The following is a 12,278-nucleotide window of genomic DNA, read 5'->3' as shown; positions in this document are numbered from 1 at the left end:
TCTCAATATTTAATATTCAAGATTCTGCACAATTTTTCACATGACCCTGGAGGTGTGAGGCCATGTTTATATGGTGTGAGGCCATGTTTATATGATACTCCATATATATACAGACATACAGTGGGGGCCAAAAGTCTGAGACCACATTGAAAATCTGGGATATTTTTTTCATTTAAAATTGGAAATAAATAGAAGGGTTTAGAATTATGACATATTTAAAACAAAGAAAGTAAGTGATCAATATCTTGAATATGTAATATTCAAGATTCTGCACAATTTTTACCTCCCTATTTTAATGGAAGCAAATTATTGATAATGACCATGTTAACTGCTTTATACAAAAGGTCAGATTTTACTCATGTCTGAACTCTTCTATTGAAGCATACATACAGACGACATTCCAATAGATTTGATCTAAATTGGATCACAAGATTTTGTACAAACTTCTGTAGTACAGGACAGCTCAAGTACACTTGCAAAATCTAATGATCCATTTTAGATCATATCTATTGGAATGTAGTCTGAACACATGCTTCAATAGAAGATTTAATTATTCCAGTAATTTAAACAACCTGTAACAGTGACTATATATTTAAATATAATAAACATTGAGTTACTTGAGCTTCTGTTTGTATTTTATACGAAACGTTAAACATATACAACAATTTAAACTGATATGAAGTGTATAAAATTTTAAAAGACTGAAAATGTGTTAATCACCTTCCAGCGCCTGAGATATCACCTGCAGCATGATGGCGTCTCTTCAGTGAATGGAGGTGAGACCAATCAGACAGGGTTTACAGGAAAATATGTGGAAATACTCATGTGTTATTGGTTGACAGCTCTCAATTCTGCTAGCTCACAGTCAGTGTGAGGAAAAATGTATAAAATGGATATATGACAATTTTATTTTTATTTTTTGTAAACTAGTAAAGTAGTTGAAACTGAAACAGTAACATCCTCTTGTGCTGAGCAGAAAAACAAGGTGTGTAAATATATATATCTATATAAGTTTGTGAATATGTATAAGTTATATGAACATGACATGAGCAAAGCATAAGGAAAGATAACATAGTCTGCATGGCACTGTAGCAGCTAAACCCATTCAATGAGAGCTTAGTTGTACCTCCCCTTGGCTAGCGACACCAAACTAGCCTAGCCTCATGGTAGATAAACAAAAAGTTTCATATTTTATCGGCCTGGTAGTCCTGCAAACAGTAATTCAATTTAAATCTTCAATTCAATTTATTTCTATAACGTTTTTTACAATAGTCTCAAAGCAACTTTACAGAAACATATAAACACAGGATACAGATTTTAAATGTGTGAATTTATCCCTAATGAGCAAGCCGGTGGTGACGGGGACAAGGACAAACTCCCTAAGAAGATATGAGGAAGAAACCTTGAGAGGAACCAGACTCAAAAGGTTTTGTTGTCCCGACCCACTGTTTATTAAAGGAGACTTGAGTGCAAAATTGTATGTGGTAATTGCAGTCGTAAGGCCATAGCAGCAACCACAACCATAGTTCCAGCACCACAGTGCAACTGTTCATGTGAAATTGAGGTCCAAAACCATTTCCATAGTACTTCAAGCGACATCATCCCCAGAGATCTCAGCAGTCTCCAGGCTGCAATGCTTGGGGCTGTCATCAGTAGCAGAATGTAGCCTCCAGTTGATGAGAACTCCAACCAGAAGTAGGGCATCAGGATGGATCAGGCAGGTCCTTACAGCAGAAAGGGTCAGGATCACATGACACTTGTCAGAATATCATATGTAGCTTGACAGAAGGAGAGAGGGAGGTAAAGAAAGGGAGAGATTGTTAGCTATGCTTATTATCCCATAATGCCGGGGTCCCCAACCCCTGGGCCGGTACCGGTCCATGGGTCATTTGGTACCGAGCCGCACAGAAAGAATAAATAACTTACATAATTTCTGTTTTATTTATTATCTGAGTCTGAACGATGTTTTATTTTGAAAAATGACCGGATTCTCTCCATTACATCCGTCGATGACTCATTCAGTGCTTTATAGTATAATAATGGATAACACTGTGTACTTTGTGTAAATGAAAGTCTATTCTTGGTACACTTGAGGAAACAAATATGTTTTCAGCCTGGTCTTATACACTGAGACTGTGTCTGAGTCCCGTACACTAATTGTAAGGCTGTTCCATAACTGTGGGACATTGTAAGAGAAAGCTCTACCTCCTGCTGTAGCCTTCATTATTCGTGGTACCAACAAATAGCCTGCACCTTTTGATCAAAGTAGGTGTGGTGGATCATAAAACACCAAAAGTTCGCTCAGGTACTGTGGCGCGAGACCATTCAGTGCTTTATAGGTTAATAGTAGTATTTTATAATCAATGTGAAATTTTACTGGAAGCCAGTGCAGTGTGGATAAGATCGGGGTGATGTGGTCATATTTTCTGGTTCTAGTAAGTAGACTCTTGCAGCTGCATTCTGGACTAACTGGAGTTTGTTTAAGCACCTACTAGAACATCCAGACAGTAAGGCATTACAGTAATCCAGCATAGTGGTGACAAAAGCATGAACTAGTTTTTCTGCATCGTGTAGTGACATTATATTTCTTATTTTATCAGTTTCAGATAAACTTAAGTCCATTTATATAGAAGGAATGGAGGTTGAGGTGGAATAGAGACAATGAGAGTGTCAGTGAAATATGAGGTGATTGGAAAATCGTTATGTGATCCACAGGAAAATGTACAAAAACTCATTACCTTAACCACCTTCATAATTAATAACATTACATCACATTATATAACTTATAGTCATGGAGGTGAGTGACATCCTCCTCACTTAAAGCTCCACCCAGTCTCCCTATCACACTTTAATCACAGAAGCTCAAAGTTCATTCAGAGAAAACAAAACTGATCTTTAAGTGTCTCTCTCTCTCTCTCTCTCTCTCTCTCTCTCTCTCTCTCTCTCGCCGAGGTCCGTTTTACGCAGAAACAACATGCTGGCTGAAGTGGTGGAAAAACTGAAGAAATAATAATAATAATAATAACAATAGTAATAATGAAAGCATATAATATGCAGGGGGGGGTGGGGGGGTGTCAAAGTTTCCAGACAAAGATAATGGGTAACACTTTCTATGAAGCCCATGCTTATAATGAATTATAGCCCCATTTATAATTATTTATAAGCAAGTATTACTGCTCTATAAACACATTTATGATGACACATAAATACCTATACTTTGTTATAGTAACAGTTACAGCTACATTTATATTAATTGTTATAATTACTTATAAGTGATACACTTGCTTTTTCTGTGCCCATGCTCATAATGAATTATGCAACAATTTATACGTATTAATTAGTCAGTCTTATGTAACAGTAGCAGTTATAGCTACATTTATATTAGTGTTATAATTACTTATAAGTGATACACAGTCTTATGGTTACATTAATGTATTCATAAAAATACAGCCTGCATTTTCCGAATGCTATTATATTATAGTTATAATGACTTATTAGAAATGCAGATTTATTTCTAGGTCCAATTAGTGAATTATTTTATATTGTTGTTGATAGTTGTGTTGCTTTATAAATACTTATTGTGAGTTATAATACAATTACTAACCTTTGTAAATGCATCATTGATGGCTTTAAGTAAAGTGAAAGCATAAAATGCAGTTGTGTTTATTGAGCAGTTAATTATAATAATTATTTATGGGGCTATAATTCATTATTAGCATGGGCCTCATAGAAAGTGTAATGTTTTAGACAAAAGTTTTTTTTTAAATAATAAATTTCATTTTACACCACTTTAACACATTTCCGTAAACAGTCTTAAGGTTCCCAGCCATTTAGTACCACAACCATTTACACGGTAAACATGACTTTATTCCTTGTCTGGAAAAGGCAGTAACGTCCTCAAACTCTTTGAATAATTTTTCTATATTAAATAGTTATTTAAAACTGCTGTTTAAGAACTTTAAGAATTTTAAGAGTCTTTCAAAAAATGTGCCAAAGTGCTGTAAAGTTCTGTTTACTCACCAAACACTTGCAGTGAGGTTACACTTGTGATGGAATTTGTAAGAGTGTCTACAATCAGAGAATATAGTCCAGTATCACTCTCAGTCAGGCTCCTGAGCTCCAGAGCATAAGTGGTGGTGCTCCGACTGACTCTGTCAGTGTACGGTAGCAGTATTGTAATTCCACCAGGAGGTCCAGAGAGAATGGTGATCTCATTAAACTTCCATCTGATGAGGGCATGTGGGGGATCAGGAAGACGGATTGGGGTAATCACCACATTCTCCCCAACTACTTTATTTATTATCTCAGGTAATAACTCCTCTTGGGCAAAACATACTCCTGTGTGAAGAAATAAATAAGCCAAACACAAAAACAAAATAAAACAAAACACTATAATAAAAACACTCTTCAATAATAATAATAATAATAATAATAATAATAATAATAATAATAATAATAATAAAGTAAGCATGCAATATGCAGGGCGTTTCAGGGAAAGAGTTTGTGTGAGGCTGTAGTAGGAGATAATTTGTGTACTGAATTTTATATTATTGATGTAAGTTATACTGCAGTTACTCACTGTATTCTTCATATAAGAATCATCTGGAGATAAAGCAGAATAATGAAGTGTTCACCTGTACATGTTAGCAGAAGCAGGGTGCAGCACACAGCATGTAAATCCATCATGAAAGATCCAGAGCTCCACCACCGCTTCTAAATAAGCCTCTTTACAGAGAGATCTGTGCTGATTAATATAGTGCCGATTAAACTCAAGTTAGTTTGGAAAGTGAACTGAGTAAGCAGATGAAGCAGCAGGTCTGTAAACAGTCATAAAAACACAAAGCCAACAGGCAAAAAAAAATCTGATTAATCCTTCACTGGTTACGCCTTTTAGAGACTCAGAAGAACGCATCTGCTACCGGTGTGGTGAAAATGGACATTTTGCCAACAAGTGTCAGAATGCAGAAAATCAGAACAGTCATTAAAAAACTAATTTGCTCTCTCAAGAAAGCCAAAAAGGGACAATCACGAAACTAAGAAGATGACAGTACTGGTACCATATGCTCAGTCAAGAAAAGTGAGACTTCAGTAGGAGGTAAGGACATTCCCGAAGGGTTAATAGGTCCATCCTCCATATTGCACTTGAGAGTGAATGGCCAACAGTGTAGTGCCTTGCTGGATAGTGGTTCAAACATAACAATAATCTTTGAGGACTGGTATAAGCAGTACTTGTCAAATGTCATGATTCATCCTGTATCTCGCCTGGCTATATGGGGTCTAAGTGAAACTAGCTATCCCTATCTTGGCTATGTAGTAGTAGAGTTTCCAGAGAGTGTTACTGGGTCCAAAGAGTCCATCTCAGTGCTCGCCCTTATCTGTCCTGGCCCTAGAACTCCAGACCAGATTCCGGTTATCCTGGGCACCAATGCCAGTCTCTTCAAGCGGTTGGCTAAACTGTGTAAAGAGGCAGCCCGGCTGGATATTAGGTATCCGAGTTGAAGATCCAGCCCAGAGGGTGGCGTCAGTGGCCTGGGAGGGAGAAGAGGAAGTGGGATGGGTAAAGTGGATGGGACCTGGCCCTTTGGCCTTACATGCTGGTGGTAACCGCCATGCTGTATGTAGGGTAGAGTTAGAGAAGCCCTTGGACAAAAAAGTGTTGATGATGGAAGCTTCACAAATGGCCCCACTGCCACCTGGGGTGCTGCTGCAACCCATGGTAGTGCCTAGTTCAGAAGTAAATGGAGAGCACTTCACTGGGTTGGTGCACAATGAGTCAATGAGAGATACAGTCCTCCCAATTGGAACAATAATGGGTAACCTGTGCTCTGCAGATTCAGTGATGCCAGCTTTTCAGCAAAAACCTGCATCTGAAATAGATGTGACTTTACCAGAGTTTGACCCCCATGGTATCAACTTTGAGTATTCACCCATCACCGAACATTGAAAAACTAGACTCAGACAAAAGCTATCAAAACAAGCCAGTGTGTTTTCTCTACATGAGTGGGATGTGGGACTGGGGAAGGGCGTAGAGCATCATATCCGACTGTCAGACACGAGACCTTTCCGAGAGCGGTCAAGGCGATTAGCGCCAGCAGATATTGAAGATGTACGAAGACACTTGCAAGATCTTCTTAAAGCTGGTATTATCAAGGAGTCTCGTAGCCCATACGCCTCTCCAATAGTCGTAGCAAGGAAAAAGAATGGAAGTGTCAGAATGTGCATAGACTACAGAACACTGAATCGTTCCAGATCAGTATACCAGTCCCCGCATTGATGATGCGCTTGACTGCTTGTCAGGGAGCAAGTGGTTTTCAGTCTTAGACTTGCGAAGTAGATATTACCAGATTGCAATGTCAGAAGCTGATTAGGAGAAAATGGCCATCATCTGCCCACTAGGGTTTTATCAGTTTGAAAGAATGCTGCAGGGCATCACTGGAGTCCCTGCGATGTTCCAACCGCTGATGGAGCAAGCAGGGGGTGAGATGAACCTTCTCCAGGTACTGGTTTACCTAGATGACCTAATGGTGTTTGGAAAGTCATTGGAGGAACATGAAGAGAGGCTTCTCAAGGTGCTGGACAGACTGGAGGAGGTAGGACTAAAGCTTTCTCTGGACAAATTCCAACTTTGCCATGCCAAGGTGAAATATGTGGGGCATATAGTATCGGCAGAGGACATTGGTACAGAACCCGGAAAAGTTGAGGCTGTCACCCACGTTCCCCGGCCCACTGATCTGAAGTTTGAGGTCTTTCCTGGGATTCTGTGGATATTATCAGAGGTTTATAGCCAACTATTCAGCTATTGTCAGACCCCTCATAGAACTCATCAAAGGGTATGCACCCACGCAAAAAGGAGAGAAGCACGCTAAAGAGAAGACAAATACCTATCTGAAAGAGTGTGAGCCATTTGTTGACCGGTGGGTCCAGACTTGTACTGTCGCATTTCACCAGATCATCCAGTGCCTCACCAATGCGCCAGATCTGCCATGCAGCCAAACAAATGAAAGAGAGGAGCCAGACGCAGAGCAGACAAGACTCACTGTGCTGAATTCAAGCAGCCATGTATTCTTTGCTATTATGGTAACATTGGAGGCTGGCACTGGGGGTTAAAAAGTAATACAGGGCTCAGATACACATACGCATAAGACCTGAACATGAATTATATATAATCAAAACATAACTTTAATGATTGTACCAGCACTATTAGCTCTGCTGAAGTTAGACAATAATCACTCACATCTGTTAAAGCCATACTGCAAAAAATTAAATGCATATTAAAAATTGCCTAGTAGAACTTTACAAATATTAGTCCACTATCACCTTAACAATTATGAGGTACAAAACAAAAAGACCAAAAAAAGAAAGTACTCTTTATAGATTTTTTTATGACAATAAATGACGGTAATAAACATCAACCATTATATCATTATAAACCTTTGATAATGTGTGCCAATCACCAATCTTCAGCCATCAGTCATGCATTCTTTAAAAAGAGGAGTTTTATTGCAATATGGCAGCAGATGAAAAATTGGCACAAGTGAAGTGGACAATGACAGCTGTTTGACAGGACAGTAATGTCTTCTTTATTTTTATAAGATGATCATGACAAATCTGTTACCAAAAATGGCTCTAAAGTCTACATTTTCTGTATTTTCAATAGTAGTTTGCTATTCAGAATTTGACACCATAGATTTGAGAGTGAGACTTGAAAATATTAATATGATATGAAGATTAATATGAATGTGATTTTACATATTTTAGAGGTGCATGTTCAGATTCTTTTGTGGAAAATATTATAGTGAACAATAAATATGCAGTAAAAAAAAGAAAGAAATTATTGTATTTGCAAAATAAGCACTGTAAGATATCACAGAAGAAACCACTGATGAAGCAGCTGATGGTTTGGTTTACTCAGTAAACACCTGCAGTGAGGTTACATTTGTGAAATGATCTGTAACAGTGTCTACAGACAGAGAATATGGTCCAGTATCACTCTTAGTCAGGCGTCTGACCTCCAGAGCTAAAATGGTGTTGTCCAGATTGACTTTGTCAGTGTACTCTGGGTATATTGTAATTCTTCAAGGAAGTGCATTAAGAATGATTTATGTTCCCATTAAACATCCAGCTTGCAAAGATGTGTGATGAACAGGAATATGGATTGGGATAATCACTATGTTCTCACCAACTGCTTTATTTAGTCTGTCAGGTCAGTTTTTGTGCTGAAAGAATGAGGTAATCTGTTTTATAAAACTCAATACTTTTTTTCTTGATTCCCACCGTGGTCCTGTGTGTGCGGAGTTTGCATGTTTTCCCCGTGCTGCAGGGGTTTCCTCCGGGTACTCCGGTTTCCTCCCCCAGTCCAAAGACATGCATGGTAGGCTGATTGGCATGTCCAAAGTGTCCGTAGTGTATGAATGGGTATGTGAATGTGTATGTGAGTGTGCCCTGCAATGGATTGGCACCCTGTCCAGCGTGTACCCCGACTTGTGCCCAATGCTTCTTGGGATAGGCTCCAGGTTTCCTTATGACCCTGAAGAAGGATAAGTGGTATAAAAGATGGATGGAATACTTTTTTTCTTTTCTGAAAGTTCCCAGATATACAGTAGTCTGCTTTTACACCCATTGACTTATTTCCCCTCCCCTGTATATAAACTATATTTATACCACAACACAACACAATCTTGAATTCAATTTCAACTCTTTTGAAGTTCCTTATACTAGTATAGCATACGTAGCCACAAAAAATAAGTCGATAACACTAATTATTATTTACAGACCCCCACGGCCATATTCTGAATTCCTTGGTGAATTTACAGATTTCATCTCAAACCTGGTTGTTTCTCTAGACAAAGCTTTAATTGTTGGCCTTAATTTTAGTACTAATTTTGATAACCCAAAAGACCCTCTGAGAATAGCAGTTGTATCTATACTATATTCAGTAGGGGTCAATCAGAACGTAATAGAACCCACTTATAATGGTGGTCACACTCTTGACCTGATACTAACATACGGATTAAATATAGGAAATATAGTAACACTTCCTCAGTCTGAAGCATTCCTCAGACCATTATCTTATCTCGTTTAAATTGCGTATAGATCATAATAGTTGCACCTTGCCACGCTACCGAGTCAAACCTACATTCACGTCAGTTACAGCACAAAGCTTTATCAATAACCTCCCAGAGATATCACCCATGATAGGATTGCCATCTGATCCCAAAGAACTTGATCAGGCGACTGAATGTTTAGAGTCAACGCTCCGCTACATGCTAGATAAGGTAGCTCCACTTAAAAGGAAAATAACTAGAGAAAAAAGCCCTGGTATAATGATCAAACACATACCTTAAAACAGACCACTCGACAATTAGAACCTAAATGGTGTCAAACTAAATTGGTAGTATTTCAAGCAGCTTGGAAGGAGAGCCTCCTGAACTATAGAAAATCTCTTCTATCTCTTCTAGTGCTGCTAGATCTCTCCACCCTAATAGAAGAAAACCAAAACAATCCTATATTTCTATTCAATGCTGTAGCAAAATTAACTAGGAATAAATATACCACAGAAATAGGCATACATAAATAATATAGTAGCAATGGTTTCATAAATTTTTTCATGGAAAATATTAGACATGAAATTCAGACTATTAAATTAAAAGCAGGCAGTTTTATAAGTAACCCTGAAAATAACAATATAGCAATATCTGATCAACGATTAGAATGTTTCACTCCCCTTAGAGAGACCGAACTAATTTCATTAATCTCTTCATCAAAATCATCAACGTCTATACTCGATCGCTTACCTACATGTTTCTTCAAACAGATTATTCCTGGAGTAATCAAACCCCTTCTAAAAATAATCAATTCTTCCTTTAGCACTGGCTATGTACCTTTAAACTAGCAGTTATTAAAACACTGATTAAAAAACCTGACCTCGAACCCTGTCAGTTGTCCAGCTATATTAAATCTGCCCTTTATCTCCAAGATCTTTGAGACGGTTGCAGCACAGCAGCTATGCTCATACCTACATAGGAATAATATTCATGAAATCTATCAGTCAGGATTTAATAAAGTAACAAAGCTTAATAAAGTTGAGGAATGTGTAAAGGACATTAGACATTGGATGTTTATAAACTTCCTTCGACTTAATTCTGACAAAACAGAAATATTTCTACTTGGACAACATGTAGCAGCAGTAAGCTTTCTGATCACATAGTAACTATGGACGGCCTTTCTGTTTCGTCATGTGCAACCATAAAAGACCTTGGTGTGATTATTGATCCCATTCTTTCATTTGACGCTCATGTAGATAATATTACTAGGATAGCCTTCTTTCACCTCAGAGATATTGCTAAGATAAGAAATATAATGTCACTACACAATGGAGAAAAATTAGTTAATTCATTCGTCACCGCTAGGCTGGATTACTGTAATTCCTTTCTGTCTGGATGTTCCAGTAGGTGTATAAACAAACTCCAGTTAGTCCAGAATGCAGCTGTGACAGACCTTGCTAGAACCAGACAATATGACCACATCACCCATATCTTATCCACACTGCACTGGCTCCCAGTAAAAATTTTGCATTGATTATAAAATACTACTATTAACCTATAAAGCACTGAATGGTCTCATGCCACAGTACCTGAGTGAGGTCTTTTATGATCCGCCACACCTGCTTCGATCAAAACATGCAGGCTATTTGTTAGCACCTTGAATAGTGAAGGCTACAGCAGGGAGAAGAGCTTTCTCTTACAACGCCCCACAGTTATGGAATAGCCTTCCAATAAATTTTCATGACTCAGACATAGTCTCAGTGTTTAAGGCCAGGCTGAAGACATATTTGTTTATTTGTTTATTCAAGCTTACCATGAATAGACTTTTTTTTTTTACACAAAGTACACAGTCCTGTCCATTACAGAATAAAAAAGCATACCCAACAATCTCTTCCTCTCTTTGCCTCCCTCTCCCTCACTCCTTCAGTCGAGCTACACTGGATATTCCAGCGATGCCAGTGATCCTGACCCTGCTCTAAGGACCTGCCTGATCCATCCTGATGCCCAACTTCTGGTTGGAGTTCTCATCAACTGGAGGCTACATTATACTACTGATGACAGCCCCAAGCAGTGCAGCCTGGAGATTGCTGAGGATGGTGCAGCTTGATGTACTATGGAAATGGTTTTGGACCTCAATTTCACATGAACAGTTGCACTGTGGTGCTGGAACTATGGTTGCTGCTATGGTCTTAGGACTGCAGTTGCCACATACTATTTTGCACTCGAGTCTCCTTTAGTGAACAGTGGATTGGTTCAACAAAACAGACTTCAGATAAAAACTATAATGAACTTCCCTTTACTTTCACACTACCCGTTGTTACCCAGATGAGGGTGGGTTCCCTTTTGAGTCTGGTTCCTCTCAAGGTTTCTTCCTCATATCATCTTAGAGAGTTTTTCCTTGCCATCATTGTCACCAGCTTGCTCATTAGGGATAAATTCACACATTTAAACCCTATAGTTATATGTTTCTGTAAATCTGCTTTGAGACAATGTGCATTGTAAAAAAAAAAAAAAAAGAAAAAGAAAAGAAAGAAAGAAAAAAAAGAAAAAAAGGGCTATACAAATAAAATTTCCTTGAATTGAATTGAATTGAATCTGACTGATCAGAGGGTGTTGAATCATATTCTATAGTAGTAGCTCTGACAGTACTACTGGCTATAAGATATAACACAGGGCTATATTCATTCACTCTTTCTAAATCTGTGTTTTAATAACAGCTTATACAGAGACTTGTAGGATCTAGGCCTAAAAATCCTAATAAATATTGCAAAAGAGAAAAAAATGAAATGTATCTGGGAGAGTTGCGTTGCTTTAAATGAATACCTAGTGTGGCGCCAGGCCGGTAGCCGGCGCACAGGAAACAAAGGTCGCTCCTCGCGCGACTGCCGCAGTGGCGCAGAAGAGACAGTTCCGCTTCAGCGCCACCAAATGTTTTGGACATCCAGAGAGCACGTGGCGGCGGGGCGGGGCCGCCAACACACCCACGGCTCGTGAATGGTGCACCGTGCGGAAGAATTCCACCATCCAGCAAGCGAGGGGAGAGTAAAAAAGGGCGATATTCCACTCGCAGAAAGGGAGAAGTATCTCCGAGCATGTGCGCAAATTTCTGGCGTATTTTATGGAGTTTTGCCGACGCGTGCCTGTTTGCTAATCGCTGTTGTGTGTTTTTTTCGGGTTTCAGGTGACTCCGACGCGAGTGACGGCTCCGCCCCACCCCCTTGGCTGTAACCGCCG

Source organism: Ictalurus punctatus, chromosome 1, assembly GCF_001660625.3.
Source record: "Ictalurus punctatus breed USDA103 chromosome 1, Coco_2.0, whole genome shotgun sequence".
Classification (NCBI taxonomy): Eukaryota; Metazoa; Chordata; class Actinopteri; order Siluriformes; family Ictaluridae; genus Ictalurus; species Ictalurus punctatus.
This window is presented reverse-complemented; position numbering follows the sequence as displayed.